This window comes from Tamandua tetradactyla, chromosome 8 (assembly GCF_023851605.1).
Source record: "Tamandua tetradactyla isolate mTamTet1 chromosome 8, mTamTet1.pri, whole genome shotgun sequence".
NCBI classification, from domain to species: Eukaryota; Metazoa; Chordata; class Mammalia; order Pilosa; family Myrmecophagidae; genus Tamandua; species Tamandua tetradactyla.
The window spans coordinates 18,406,784-18,419,208 of NC_135334.1; the positions used below are offsets into that span (position 1 = coordinate 18,406,784).

Genomic DNA, 12,425 nt, shown 5'->3' on the forward strand with positions numbered 1-12,425 from the left:
TGTGCAGGGACATTTTGAAATGTCTATAGAAAGCAAACTTCTCGAAGAAATGCTGAGCGGGCCCTGGTTTGAATGCAAGTCTGAATTTAATTGCGGCCACCCTGGTAGCATTCTGTTTAATTTCCAGCACACATCTGCGTGATCCTTGCAGCAACTCTAGGCCAGGAATTGTGAACAAGAAAAATTTTATCTGTGATAAAGTTGCATGTCTTTTGCCAAGGAACAGTCATTTGGGGCTGATTCAAAGGTCACATTTAAACAAATGTTTCCAAAGGCCTTTGTAAAAGAAGAAGTTGGTACTGCTAACTTCTTCAGAGCGTTTTTGAATGGAGAGAATTGGAGAGCTCCATTTTCTGGTCGGTTCTCCTTTGGAAGGGTGAAATGGAGGGAAGTTGCTGGAATATTACAAGGCAGGGTAGAATTTCTGCTTTAAAATGCTAGAAAGGACAAAGAGGTTAATGAAAGGCTCGGGGTCTTTATGATTGAAGCCATATAAACGAGGTTCTTTTGCCCCCCAAAACAGTATAGTTCTCCAAGGACCCTGAAAGAAGGTTCATAACCTGTGGGAGAACAGACTTGGAGGGAATCCCCTCCCCTGGCTTGCACTCCTTGCAGGTATTTGACTTCTTCTGGAATAACTTGAAAGGAATAAGTGATCTTGTGGGCAATGTAAATCCCCAGTTATTTTAAAGGCATAGGTTCAAATTCGCCACACATCCAAACATGTCACATGATTGTGGTACTTGATCTAGTAGATATAAAACTCGCAAATCAGGCAGAGGACCTAACCCAGGCATTTCTTGAAAATGGACTTACCCCACCTCCAATATTTCACTTACTGAACACAGTGTAATCAAAATATTGTCTGTGCCTTTCATCTTGTAGGCCCTAAAAATGCAGGTATCTTTTCAAAAGAAAGAAAAATGGTAACGTTTGGCATTTTGGAAGGACAGCACACCAGGAATCCAGCAAAAGATCACACATGTGCAAACAGAGGGTACACTAGAATGTGGTTATTTGGCTTCTGTTACCCATAATGACCTCACGCTTTTTAAAATAACCACTAAAATGACAGCATAAGGCCAAAAATACAGCATTCATTTCCCATTCCCTCTTAAATTGGAATAATTTTTCTTGTTTGAAACCATACACTTCTTTGAGACCCTACTGTTAAGTAGTAGACACACTTTTCAGGAGTCTTACTTCTTGAAACTCTCTTGGATCTTCCTTTCTCCCTCCGATAGGGAAGATAAAGCTAAGCAGCCCCTTTTGAATGAATAACATTTTCTACTACACAACTCTATGAGGTCTTCCACAGTAAAATGCTTATTTAATTTCCCTTGTGATGTTTGGTTCCTAGTACTGTGAAAAAGTGTGAAACGTATTAGCAAAACGAAGACTTTCTACAGTACTAATCAACCAGCACTACAAAATGTTCCTGTGATATTTTAGGAAACAAACAGAAAGCTCTTAATGGTTTGTTAAATTCAGAAATGGTAGCATTTGGGTATGATGTTTCATGTTCAAGGAGTTGGGTTTAAAAATAGATGGAAAATGAGGATTCCCATCCAAACAGGACGCTCTGACAAAGTGCTATTTTCTCCCCTTATATGAGGGCAGATACTACACCATTTACATAGACTTGGAAGGTTAGTTGCAGAAGTTTGGGATTTCCTTGAAGAAAAAATGGTATTATTTTGACACTTGGTTTTTAAGGAGATCATAAAACTGTCAGGAATATTTTAAGAAAAATTGCATGTTAATCCAGGGCTGGATTACTATTTTTTCATATCCATTTAACATGAAATTCTATGTAAAGGAAACAATGATGATTCAGAGAAAATGATCCTTCTATCCACTTCTCTGAGCACAGATTGTAAAGATGAGAGGAGTGTATGTAAAACTTCTACTCTAGATCTTCTTAAAAAACAAAGAAACAAAAGGTGTGGGAGGGTACCAAAAGGCCCAGTCCTTCAATTAGCAGTCTCTCCAGCCCTTTTCAATCCCTTTTACTAGCACCTGTCATTTGGGTGCTCTGGTCTCGTCTGTCCCCCATCTACTGGCAATGTAGAACTAAAATAAAACCCAATAGGAAACACCACTGCTGTGACAGCTGTGAGATCAGGTCATCCAAGCATGAATCAAGAATTCACAGAACAATGTAATTTTTCCCACGCTGTTCACCTTCTTAAAGAAAACAGGCTTTTGTTATTGCTGTACAACCATTTCCCAAGAAGTTTAAGTCATTCGGCTGTCACAATCTAACTCCTCTTCATAGTCTTGAAAGCGATGTTTTTCTCCCTGACATGCATAAGGGGAAACTGAGTCTCAAAGAGAGTTTTGGCTTACCCAAAGTTAAGAAACACCGGGTGCTGGATCACGTATTGAGACGATGACCTGCTGCTTGTCGGCCCCACCACTTCAGCCCGCATGCATTACTTTTCAAGGTTGCCCTTGAGATCTCACAGAAGCTCAGTTCCTGCCCTGGTTTGGTTAGTGGAACCCAAGACCTGGACTACCATTGGAAGCTCACAATCTAATGGGAACATTGTTTCCATATGGTGCATCTGCTAGCCTCAGGGACCTGTTTCCTGGGAGAGAGAATGAACCTATGCACATTTGAGGTGTTTTAGGTAATTTTGAACTTTCTTTTCATGTAAGTCTTTGACAAAATAGAGCATATAGACATGAAGGCATATAATATTAGAAGTGTTAAAACTCCTAAAACTGTTTATGTTTCTTCACAACTTGCTAACCTGAGAAGTAATGTAAAATGACAATTCAAGTCTGCAGGATGGTAATCTTAACTGGACCCTGTCCTTCCTGGATGAAGACTAGTTATTTTAGTTATTACACATCACCGCTTTTATACCATTGACTTTTGCTTGTATTAATAATCAGTTGTGATCCTTCAAGCCAAGACCATTTTTTTCCAACTAGTTTCAGATTTTGCACAACTAATCTGGACTGTCGCCTCAATTCTCTATTTCATTTTGCTCTTTTCAGTGGAGCTTTAAAAATGCTGTATTGCAGCTAATCACATAAATGACCTCTCTGCAGAAAGAAAATCTATCCTAGATCATAGAATTTTGGAGTAATCATGACTCTGGGGAGTGTTAAATAAAGTCGTAAAATGTGAACTAAGGTTCACTTATATCCCATGTATTTTGCCTTAAATTAAAATTGCAGGTTCGTTCTTTTCTGCCTTCAAGTAATTTTCACACATAGACCTATCTAGAAGAAGCTCTAAAATCTTTTGACAGCTCTGCTATTGTGATATATTATGATGCAACCGTGCTTTCTAGCCCTCCTCCCAATCGATATGCTAGGATAGATGTTGGGCTTTTTATTTAACTGAAGTTAATGTGGTTTCCCAACTTCTGGAAAAACTATTTCCTAGTTGTTTGTTGAGTTGCTAGCCTAATATTTTGTATGATAACGTCAGCTAGGTGGTTCTTGTGCTTTCAAGAATGGTTAGAGAATTTATAAATCTGCCTAAGGATATATGCATTGTTTCATTTAAACAATGGATAACAAAACAGTGTATGGCTTTTATTTTTAATAATAATGATGTGCGATTGGATTTATTTCCATAAATATCCTGATATTTCAGTTTATTAAAAATAAACAAAAATCCACAAACTCTTCAGTTTGGTATAAAATGATTTTATAAGTTTTCATTGTCCAACATGCCTGTGCATATGAATTCATTGAACAGTGGCCCAACCCCGTCAGCTTTGTTTGAGTAGAACTTGTTGCATGCATAGGCATTATTTTGAATTTTCCTAATACTTTTTTTCCATGCTCCTTCTAGTTTTCAAAAAAATTCTTGAACAAGGTTAATATGGCACATGCTAGACTGGTGAACATGTTGGGATGACTGGAGAGAGGGTAACTGACTGGAATTGGGCCAGACCAACAGGCCAGGCAGTGGTAGAGTGAACAATCAGGCTTCCCTAGTGACTTGACAAGTCATACTGAAATACCAAGATAAGGACAGGGCATGGGGATTTCCTATTTCCCTTCTAGGGACAGCATACAGAATTGGGGTATAACCGTTGAAAGGAAGACTATTTCCTTTCTTTATGGGAACACAGCTAAGAGGCAAACTATGGCCTCTCATTGGCAGGCTTAGACTAATTCGGGGATATTAAACTATGAATTTGTCAATTGACAAATATTGGTTGAATGGTTGCTCTCAGTCCATACCTGGAAGAGATGCTGTGGCAAATGTGAATGGTAAAAGAGGCAGTAAGTATTTTTGCAGAGCTTATCATCTGGAAGGAAATGACAGTCAATGCAGTTGAGTTGTTCCAGAACAGGTATGGGCGGAGCTATTTGTCAGGCACTGTGCAAATTGCCACAAGTGAACAAGAGAGAAAAACACAGTGCCTGCCCCTCAGGAACTTATAGCCTAATGAAGATTATGGACTCAGCAGATGATTTAAAAAAAGATGTGGCATGTAGAGCACAGTCGCGACAGAAACCAGTGCCCTACCATTTCTTAGGGTTGAGGAAGGCTTAATGAAAATGATGTCAAACCAAATCTTGACTGAATAATTCTTTATTTAGTGCCCACCAAAATCGTGGACCTTTGTGTGGTGCTGAGGATTCAAAGAAGGATAAGATTGTGTCTATTTTGAGGAGCTCACAGTCTATTTTGGTAGACAAATAAGTTATGAAACAAACCACACACACATAGTAGAATATAGTGTAGACTATTATGGAGCTATAAGCACAGTTATTTAGGACAGCAAAGGAGGGAGCCATATCTTTTTGGGAAGGAATTGAAAAAGATGGCTACTGAGCTGCCATGTACTAAATTAGCACTGTGAGCAGAATGGTATGAGAGTGCATAGAAGGGAGTGATTAATGCTGCTTGGGAGAGGGTATGGGTTGGGAAGACTTTATGGAGGAAGTGATGTTTAGTCTGAGCATTGAAAGTTGAGTGGAATTTTTCTAGTTGGAGAGAACTGATGAGATTGGGAGGATATCCCAGGAAGTTGGGTCAGCATGATCCAAGGCATGGTATCATATAAGGGTACGGTGTATTTAAGGGAACAAGGCTGGAGCATATGGAGCTATGGAGCATGGAAGGAATTGGGGGGAAGCAAATTCATAAAAGCAGCATGGAGCCAGGATCTGAAAGCCAGGCTGAAGAGTCTACTGTTTGTTCATTTGTTTCTGAAAGCAATGAGGAGCTGTTGCTCCTCATTATTATCATTATTATTGTCTTAAATATGGGAGTCTTTGTGAGACTTGAGGGTTTGAAAGATAATATGGGTGGTAGAATAGAGAAAGCACTGGAGAAGGGAAAGATTAAAACAGTGATTCTCAACAGGAATGGGTGATATATTAGAACAACCTGGAAACTTTTGCAGAGTACACAAGCCTGGTGTTTCCCCCAGGCTTCTGATTTCTCCCTCATACAAGGTTCTGATATGACATCGAGGTGATAGGAAGATAAGCAAGAATACTGTGAAATGTTTGATAGGTTATGCTGATACATCCTCTCCTCTGCTGTTGCAATAATCTAGCCTAGAGATGCTCAGTTTAGGCTGTGACAATGGAGACGAGAAAGGCAGAATTTGAGAGATGCATGAAAGTTGGAATTAAATAGGGCAGACTGGAGGAAGGAGTGATGGAGAGCAAAAGTGATAAATATGTAGGTATCTAGTTTAAATGACTGAAATACTGTAAACTGAGATGAGCCCAAGCAGGGTCCTTGGACATGGTTATGAGTCCTACTAGATATATGTAGAGTTTGAGATCTCATTAGGCAGTTGGTAACATAAGCTGGGGTTTAGAATTGCTTAAAACCAGGGATAGTCAGGTCAACTATGGAGAAGACAAGATACCCTAAACATGGTGAAGTGTGTGAAACAATCAAATGTAAGCAACAGAATACTAGAGGCAAAGATATCTATGTTGGTTGGAACAGCAAATAAGGTTTCCTGGAGAAGTGGAACTTGAGTTGCATTTCAAAGTATTAATAGGATATTCAACTTGGAGAGATAAGGAGGGAATTAAACATGGAAATCATTTGCAAATAGATATGGGAGTGAGAAAGAAAAATGCTATTTCAAGAAGGTGGGACAGTAATATAAATGACTTTATAAGAAAAGCTTATACACCCTCATTTATTCTTCATTCCCAGAAGCAGCCATTATTCACAATTTATAGATGAAGAAATAGGTTCGGAGAGGCTAAACAAATGACCCAAGTAGTTCTAAGTGGAACTGTGTTCTTGAACCAGACCCTTTAACTCCAGGTTGTGTGCCCTTAAAGGCAGAGTTCATTTCTTATTTATGATTATATCCCTCTTCGTAAGAATGTGGCTTGAAACTAAAGTACTTTTAATAAATATTTTTAAATTTAACTTAATATATTCAGTTCTTTTGTGTTTCAGTCTGTTTGCCATCTACACTTAAGACTAAACACAGGAATGCAACATATTAAGACTAAAAAGTACCTTACAGATCTTTTCATCCAATGAGCTCACATTATAGAGGAGGAAACTAAGGATTAGAGAAAGACCGTGACTTACCTAAAATTTCACATACAGTTATCAGCAGGGGTGGACCAATACTTAGATCTCAACTTCTCAATAAGGGCTAAAATGCCATTCAATTCAAGAGAAACAGATAGAGAAAGTGTGACACAGTCTTACCATTTCTGAGTTCTCTGCAGTTAGATGGAAATGAAAAATTTGAAAAGGATATAAGAGGTAATTTAATAGGTCAGAACTTTTTGACAATTTTCATAATCACCCAGTCTAATCATTGGATTTAATACTTGAATGAAAGAAACTGACACAGGAACCAGGCTCATCCATTAGTGAACAATTCATCTGAAAAGAGAAAAACAGCAATGACAACAGCTGAAAGGTTGAGAGAGGTTGTAAAGGTTTTAGAATTTTTCTCATGGATTCTGATGGGTTGGAGTCACCTTTGTCTTGGTATATTTTAAATGTAAAACAACCAGAACCCATGAGATGAAATGCACCCCAGGCTAGAGAGCTGAATGTGGGAGTGGCAGCAAGGCATGGTGGAAAGGGTCCTGGGATGGGTTTGGGGATGACCAGTCATACCCAAGCTGTGTAATTTGGGGGATTCACATTTCTTTGCTTTCTTTCATTCCTCGGAGTTAGATTAGATTCACCCATCTTTTGATCTGCCCAAAGCTAATGAGTCCTTCCTTATCAGCAAGTGAGGTGAAGGGAAAACCTGAAGTTCTTCAACCACCATGGCTGTTGGTTCCTGTGATTGAGCAGAGAGGCTGGTGCTTCCCGAGCATTAAGGAGTGGACTTTTAGCTCATTCTCCACCAGGTAGTCCAGCGTTCCTCTGCCCTCTGCAACTCAAGGCAGTGGTACTCAGTGAAACAACACATCAACCCTGTCCTCGTGGCTCAACTTTACTTCTGGGTTTCCATGCTTTACCTCAACTGTACAATCCTGATAATGATCATGAATTCACCTCTTTATCTGCACATCTCATCCTGCCCCTCAGGTTAGACCCCTTTGATTTTATTTATTTATTTATTTATTTATTTATTTTTTCATGGGCAGGCACTGGGAAATGAACCCTGGTCTCCAGCATGGCAGACAAGAACTCTGCCTGCTGAACCACTGTGCCCCCCCCTTTGATTTTTTAATGCATTATTATTTTTTAAATTTTAATTTAAAATTAATATATGGTGGGAAACATTTTTTTATGTATAGTTCTATGAATTTTAACTCATGTATAGATTCACGTAATCATCACTCAAAGCAGGTTACAGAACTGTTCCTTCACACCAAAACAGTTTCCTCTGGCTGTCCCTTTGTAGTCATACTCTCCTCTCAGCCCTGGCTCTGGGCAACTGTTGATCTCTTGAAAATGTCATATAAATGGAATCATGCAGTATGTAACTTTTGTGAGAAAGATTTCCTTTATTCAGCATAATACCTTTGGGGTTTATCCATGATATTGTGTGAAGCAATCACTTTTTATGACTTATTCTGTCATGGAATACATGGTATTCCATGTTGTAAATGTACCATATTTGGTTTATCCACTCATTGGTTGAAGGCCATTTGGGTTGTTCCAAGTTTAGAATGACTATGAATACAGTTGTGATAAATATTCACATACAGGAGTGTGTGTGAACGTAAGTTTTCATTTCTCTCAGGTAAACACCTGAGAGTGGGACTGTTGGGTTGACATCCTTAATTTTGATTCCTTTGCATTTATGAACCTAGGTTTACCCCCACCCCTTGGACTTGTGATACTGCACTCACCTCCTCCTCAGCTGAGCAGACCCTACCCACCAGTGAGGTTCTAATTCCATCTCCCTATCCTACAGCCTTTCTTTGGCACATAATACATGTAGAGCCATTTTAAGAGTCCAAATCTTTTTCAGTTCTAAATTTGCTATGATTTGGATTATTGCACCAGTGTTGTAGTACCCTCTGCTGGCTGATTCACAAAGCTGGCTTCATGCCTGTGCTAAGAGGGAGATTGTAAGTTCAGTGGAAAAGAAGTAAAATAATTGGGGAGTGGGTAGTTGTGGCGAAATACCATTGTAGTGACAGCTTGACAGGGACATTTCATGTATTTGATGTTACACATATAGATAAATGCTGTAATATTTTTTTGTGGAGCCCTACAATATTGTGCCTGTATTCTCAATTGTAGGCAAAGATGGGCTGTCTGGAAAGCTGGACTCAGCCTGGAGCCTGCTACCCAGATTGCTATTTTGTGAAGGCTTTTGCATACAAATTAGTCAGATCTAAACATTCAGAAATGATCTTGGAGGGCCATCTGGTTCTTGCTGGTTCTAAAAGCTTCATTCAGTCTGGTGATGAATCCAGTATGAGAGATAGTGAGAGAGCGCTTCCTCAAGGTTTCAGTACATTCCACTGGCCAAGGCTGGTAACTGGCTTTTAAGGATAGTCAATGCTGTGCTCCAGGGGCCACTGATGGTGCCTTTCATAGGTCTGTGGAAGTTTGATAAATAGTTAACTGATGACGTTGCAGTTGTATGGAGATTTAGAAACACACATGCACACATAATTTTGTATCATCAGGGAATAAGTGTTAATTTGTTTGGGTGTCTGAAATAGTCTGGGAATTAGGTTGAACTAGCACATCAGGCAGTGAGGACTATCGGAAGCCATGTCATTACTGGGATGTGTCATATCTAATTCATGAAAACAATGCTGCCGACCCTGCAGCTTGAATAGTGGTGTTGAAGGATTTGCCATTGACACTCTGACTGCTTGCTATCCCAGTCAAGTCTGGGTGCATGTTCTGTGGCCAAGAAACAGAGAGCTTCTTCTTGAAAGGACAGCAGTCTTGAATAGGTACAGAAACCTGTGATCTGAGCTTTTGCTTCAGGCTCTGGCCAAGTGCAGACAGAGACTAGGTATCTAACGAGAGGGAAGGTGGGCATCAGGGAACGCAGACTTCAGACACCTGTCTCATTAACAAAAGTCCGTGAAATTTCTTTACTTGATTAACCTTCTCTGAACTTCAGCTTTCTCACCTGAAAGCAGTTTGAGGGGAGGTGTAGGCACTTCTCTTAGCTTGGGCAGACAAACACACAATGTAGCTTATATTATGACATTGTAATTGATTCCTTTATTCTTTCTCACACTCTGGGATCTAAATTTATGGAATGGAGGAACTGTAATTTATTTCAGCATACTCCGAGCCCAGTCCAGCGCTTAGCATGAACAAAACTTCTGAACGGTATTTGTTAAAGGCTGAACAAAGGTATGGCTATGGCTAATAACACACAATGGGTTGCCTTAAACAACGAGAACTTACTGGCTCACAGTTTGGGGGTTAGAAGTCCAAAATTAAGGGCATCGTTTCTCCCGGGGTCGGTAGCGTTCTGGGAATGTCATTCCTTGGTCACACGACCATCTCTCGTCCTCTTCTTTGGCTTTTACTGACTTCAGACTTCTACTGATTGACTGCGTCTGAATTTCTCGTCTTTATAAGGCCTCCAGCCATATAGATTATGACCCACCTTGATTCACTTTACCCCTTCCTTAACTAGTAATAGCATCTTCAAAAGGCCTTGGTTTCAAATGGGTTTGCACCCGCGGGAACACAGGTTCAGACTTGAGCACGCCTTTTGTAGGGGCGTGATTCAGTCTCCAGCAGGCTGCAGTAAGTGGAATGAAGGGTGTGAATGTTGGAGACGGGGGAAAGCATTCTGTTTTGACTTCACAGAATTTGTCTTTCTCGTCTTCACTTGCAGTGAAGTTTCTGGTGATCCACGTCCAGAGTTCTTACCTTTCCAAGACTACGGTGCTCCAGGAAGTCTTCACTACTGAAGGAGAATTGAGATCTAGAGGATCTCTTCGATGAAATATAACCAGTAAGTCCTTACCAACAAGTTTACTATTTTGCTTCCGAAATGGACAAAATGACCACACAGGTCACCTCAGTGCCAGTTGCTCCTGTCTTTAGACCTAAAACCTAACCTCTCAATTGTCAAAAAGAAAACGTAATGATTTCTATCATTTTTGTCTATCCTTGTATCCCTAGTCTATGGAGATGAAGATGGCACTTAAAATTACTTCTGTTAATGGAGAAATTGAACACTGTAGGTCTTATAAACATCTAATGGTCTACAAGAAAGACTTGTTAGGACTCTGTAGTTTACCAGTTTTCTTCAACAGTTTCCCCCCTTCCCTCTATGTATCATATGTCCACCTGGAATCTTAGAATGTTTTTGTGGGTGGGCTTCTATAGGCCCCCTGCCCATCTTGGTCCTTTGCAGTGTTGGCTGGGGCGCTGGAGACTTATACTGGCTCCTTGTGAGTTTACAGCTGATGGTGATTTTAGACTGGTCCCTGTACAGTATGTTTCTCAAGCACAGAACTATAGCTGTTCGTCTTTGTATTCTCGGCACTTAGGATATACTGGGCACGTGGTAGGTGCTTAGAAAATTATGATGGAATGAAACAACTTTCTTAGATATGATGACAAAAAAAGAAGTACATTTTTATTAAATCTGTAATCCCAGTAATAATTAATAGCAGCTTTAAAAGTTTTGACCGCCTTGAGAGCACCCAAAGAAGTCTCTCAACTTAGAAAGTAATGTTGCTGTCAGGGACTTATTAGGATTTAATTATTTATTTTTTTCCTGAGGATGTTTATTGACATATTTGGCTGTTTGTCATAATAATCGTGCTTTTATCACATTTGACCTTGAGTACCTTGATCCTGGGCTCTGTGCAAAGTTATGTCAGTGAGGCAGATAATGATGGTGGAAGAGATTGTCTCTTCTGTGGACATGGTCCTGAAGCCTGCAGGCACCAGTAGAGGAGGTGGAGCACTGAATTGGGAGGTGGGCAAATTGCCTGTGGGATCTTGACAAATGAGTCTGCATCTCTGGGCCTCCCTCCATTTCTTCATTATAAAATGAGATGGAAAGATTAAAGCATGTGCAAGATTCCTTCTAGTCCTAAAATGATAAAAGTTTGCATATGGCGATGAGGCAATTCTGTTAGGTGTAGAAATTCAACTACATCTGGGAAGAAACAAAGCCAAGATTCACCAGAATCTGGCATGACAGAGAGAGCCTTCCTTCTGAAAAGACTGTTGGGGAGAGTTAATAGAGAGAAAGCTATTAATCAGACTTTGGAGTTTTGTCCCTACTCTTTCCAGATATGCTAGGGGGAGGGGAGGTTTTAAAAATAAAATTCTTGTTGTTGTTATTATTACCATTATCATTGAATCAAGAACATCTTCTCCCACTGGCAGCCACTCCAGAGCCAACTGTCTTGTACCTGAGTATATATGTGGCACAACCAATTTAAAAGACAAGAGAGCTCTTGGTTGCATACTATTCATAAAACCTATAAGTAACTCCCGTCTTCAGCTGCATATATCTCACATGTCTCTGGGTGAGTTTCAGACATGGGAACAAGTACCGTCTCCCCAAGAGACAGTCTTCTTCTGCAAGAGGTTACCTGGGGAATACTAGCATCTGATTCTGAGGTCCCCCTCCAGTCATTGCCATTGTTGGGCCTTTCTGGTATCGGATGTTGGATCATTTTTAAATGGCCAAACAGCCAGGTCTAGGCAATAGTGCCATCAGAAGATGCTGGGTTCTGGCTTCTGCACTTTCAGTGTCTGAGTGAGGTTTGGACAAGTGACTTAACCTTGCTGGAAATAAGTTTCTACAGGTATAAGATAATAAGAATCTTATTGCTGTGTAGGAATGTAGGATTGGAGTATCAAAAAAAGAGGAAGCACAGAAGGAAATGAACTTTTATGGAGCACCTTCTGTGTGTGAAGTGCTATGATGCTAGGTGTTTACGTAAATTATTTTACGTAATGCTTGAAGCAACTCTATGAAGGAGCTGTTTTAGACTCATTTTAGGACAGAATAATTAATGCTCAGAGTAGTTGAGTGACTTGTTCA

At 40.0% G+C, this 12,425-nt stretch overlaps 1 long non-coding RNA gene across 7 annotated transcripts in view; it reads left to right on the plus strand.

Annotated features, from left to right (window-relative positions):
• LOC143644096 (uncharacterized) overlaps positions 1–12,425 on the plus strand; it is a 301,622-nt gene that overhangs the window by 97,195 nt on the left and 192,002 nt on the right. For all 7 annotated transcript variants that reach the window (XR_013156511.1, XR_013156507.1, XR_013156505.1 and 4 more), the window contains one exon: positions 10,251–10,370. This is a non-coding gene — a long non-coding RNA (uncharacterized LOC143644096). The remainder of the gene's footprint in view (positions 1–10,250; positions 10,371–12,425) is intronic.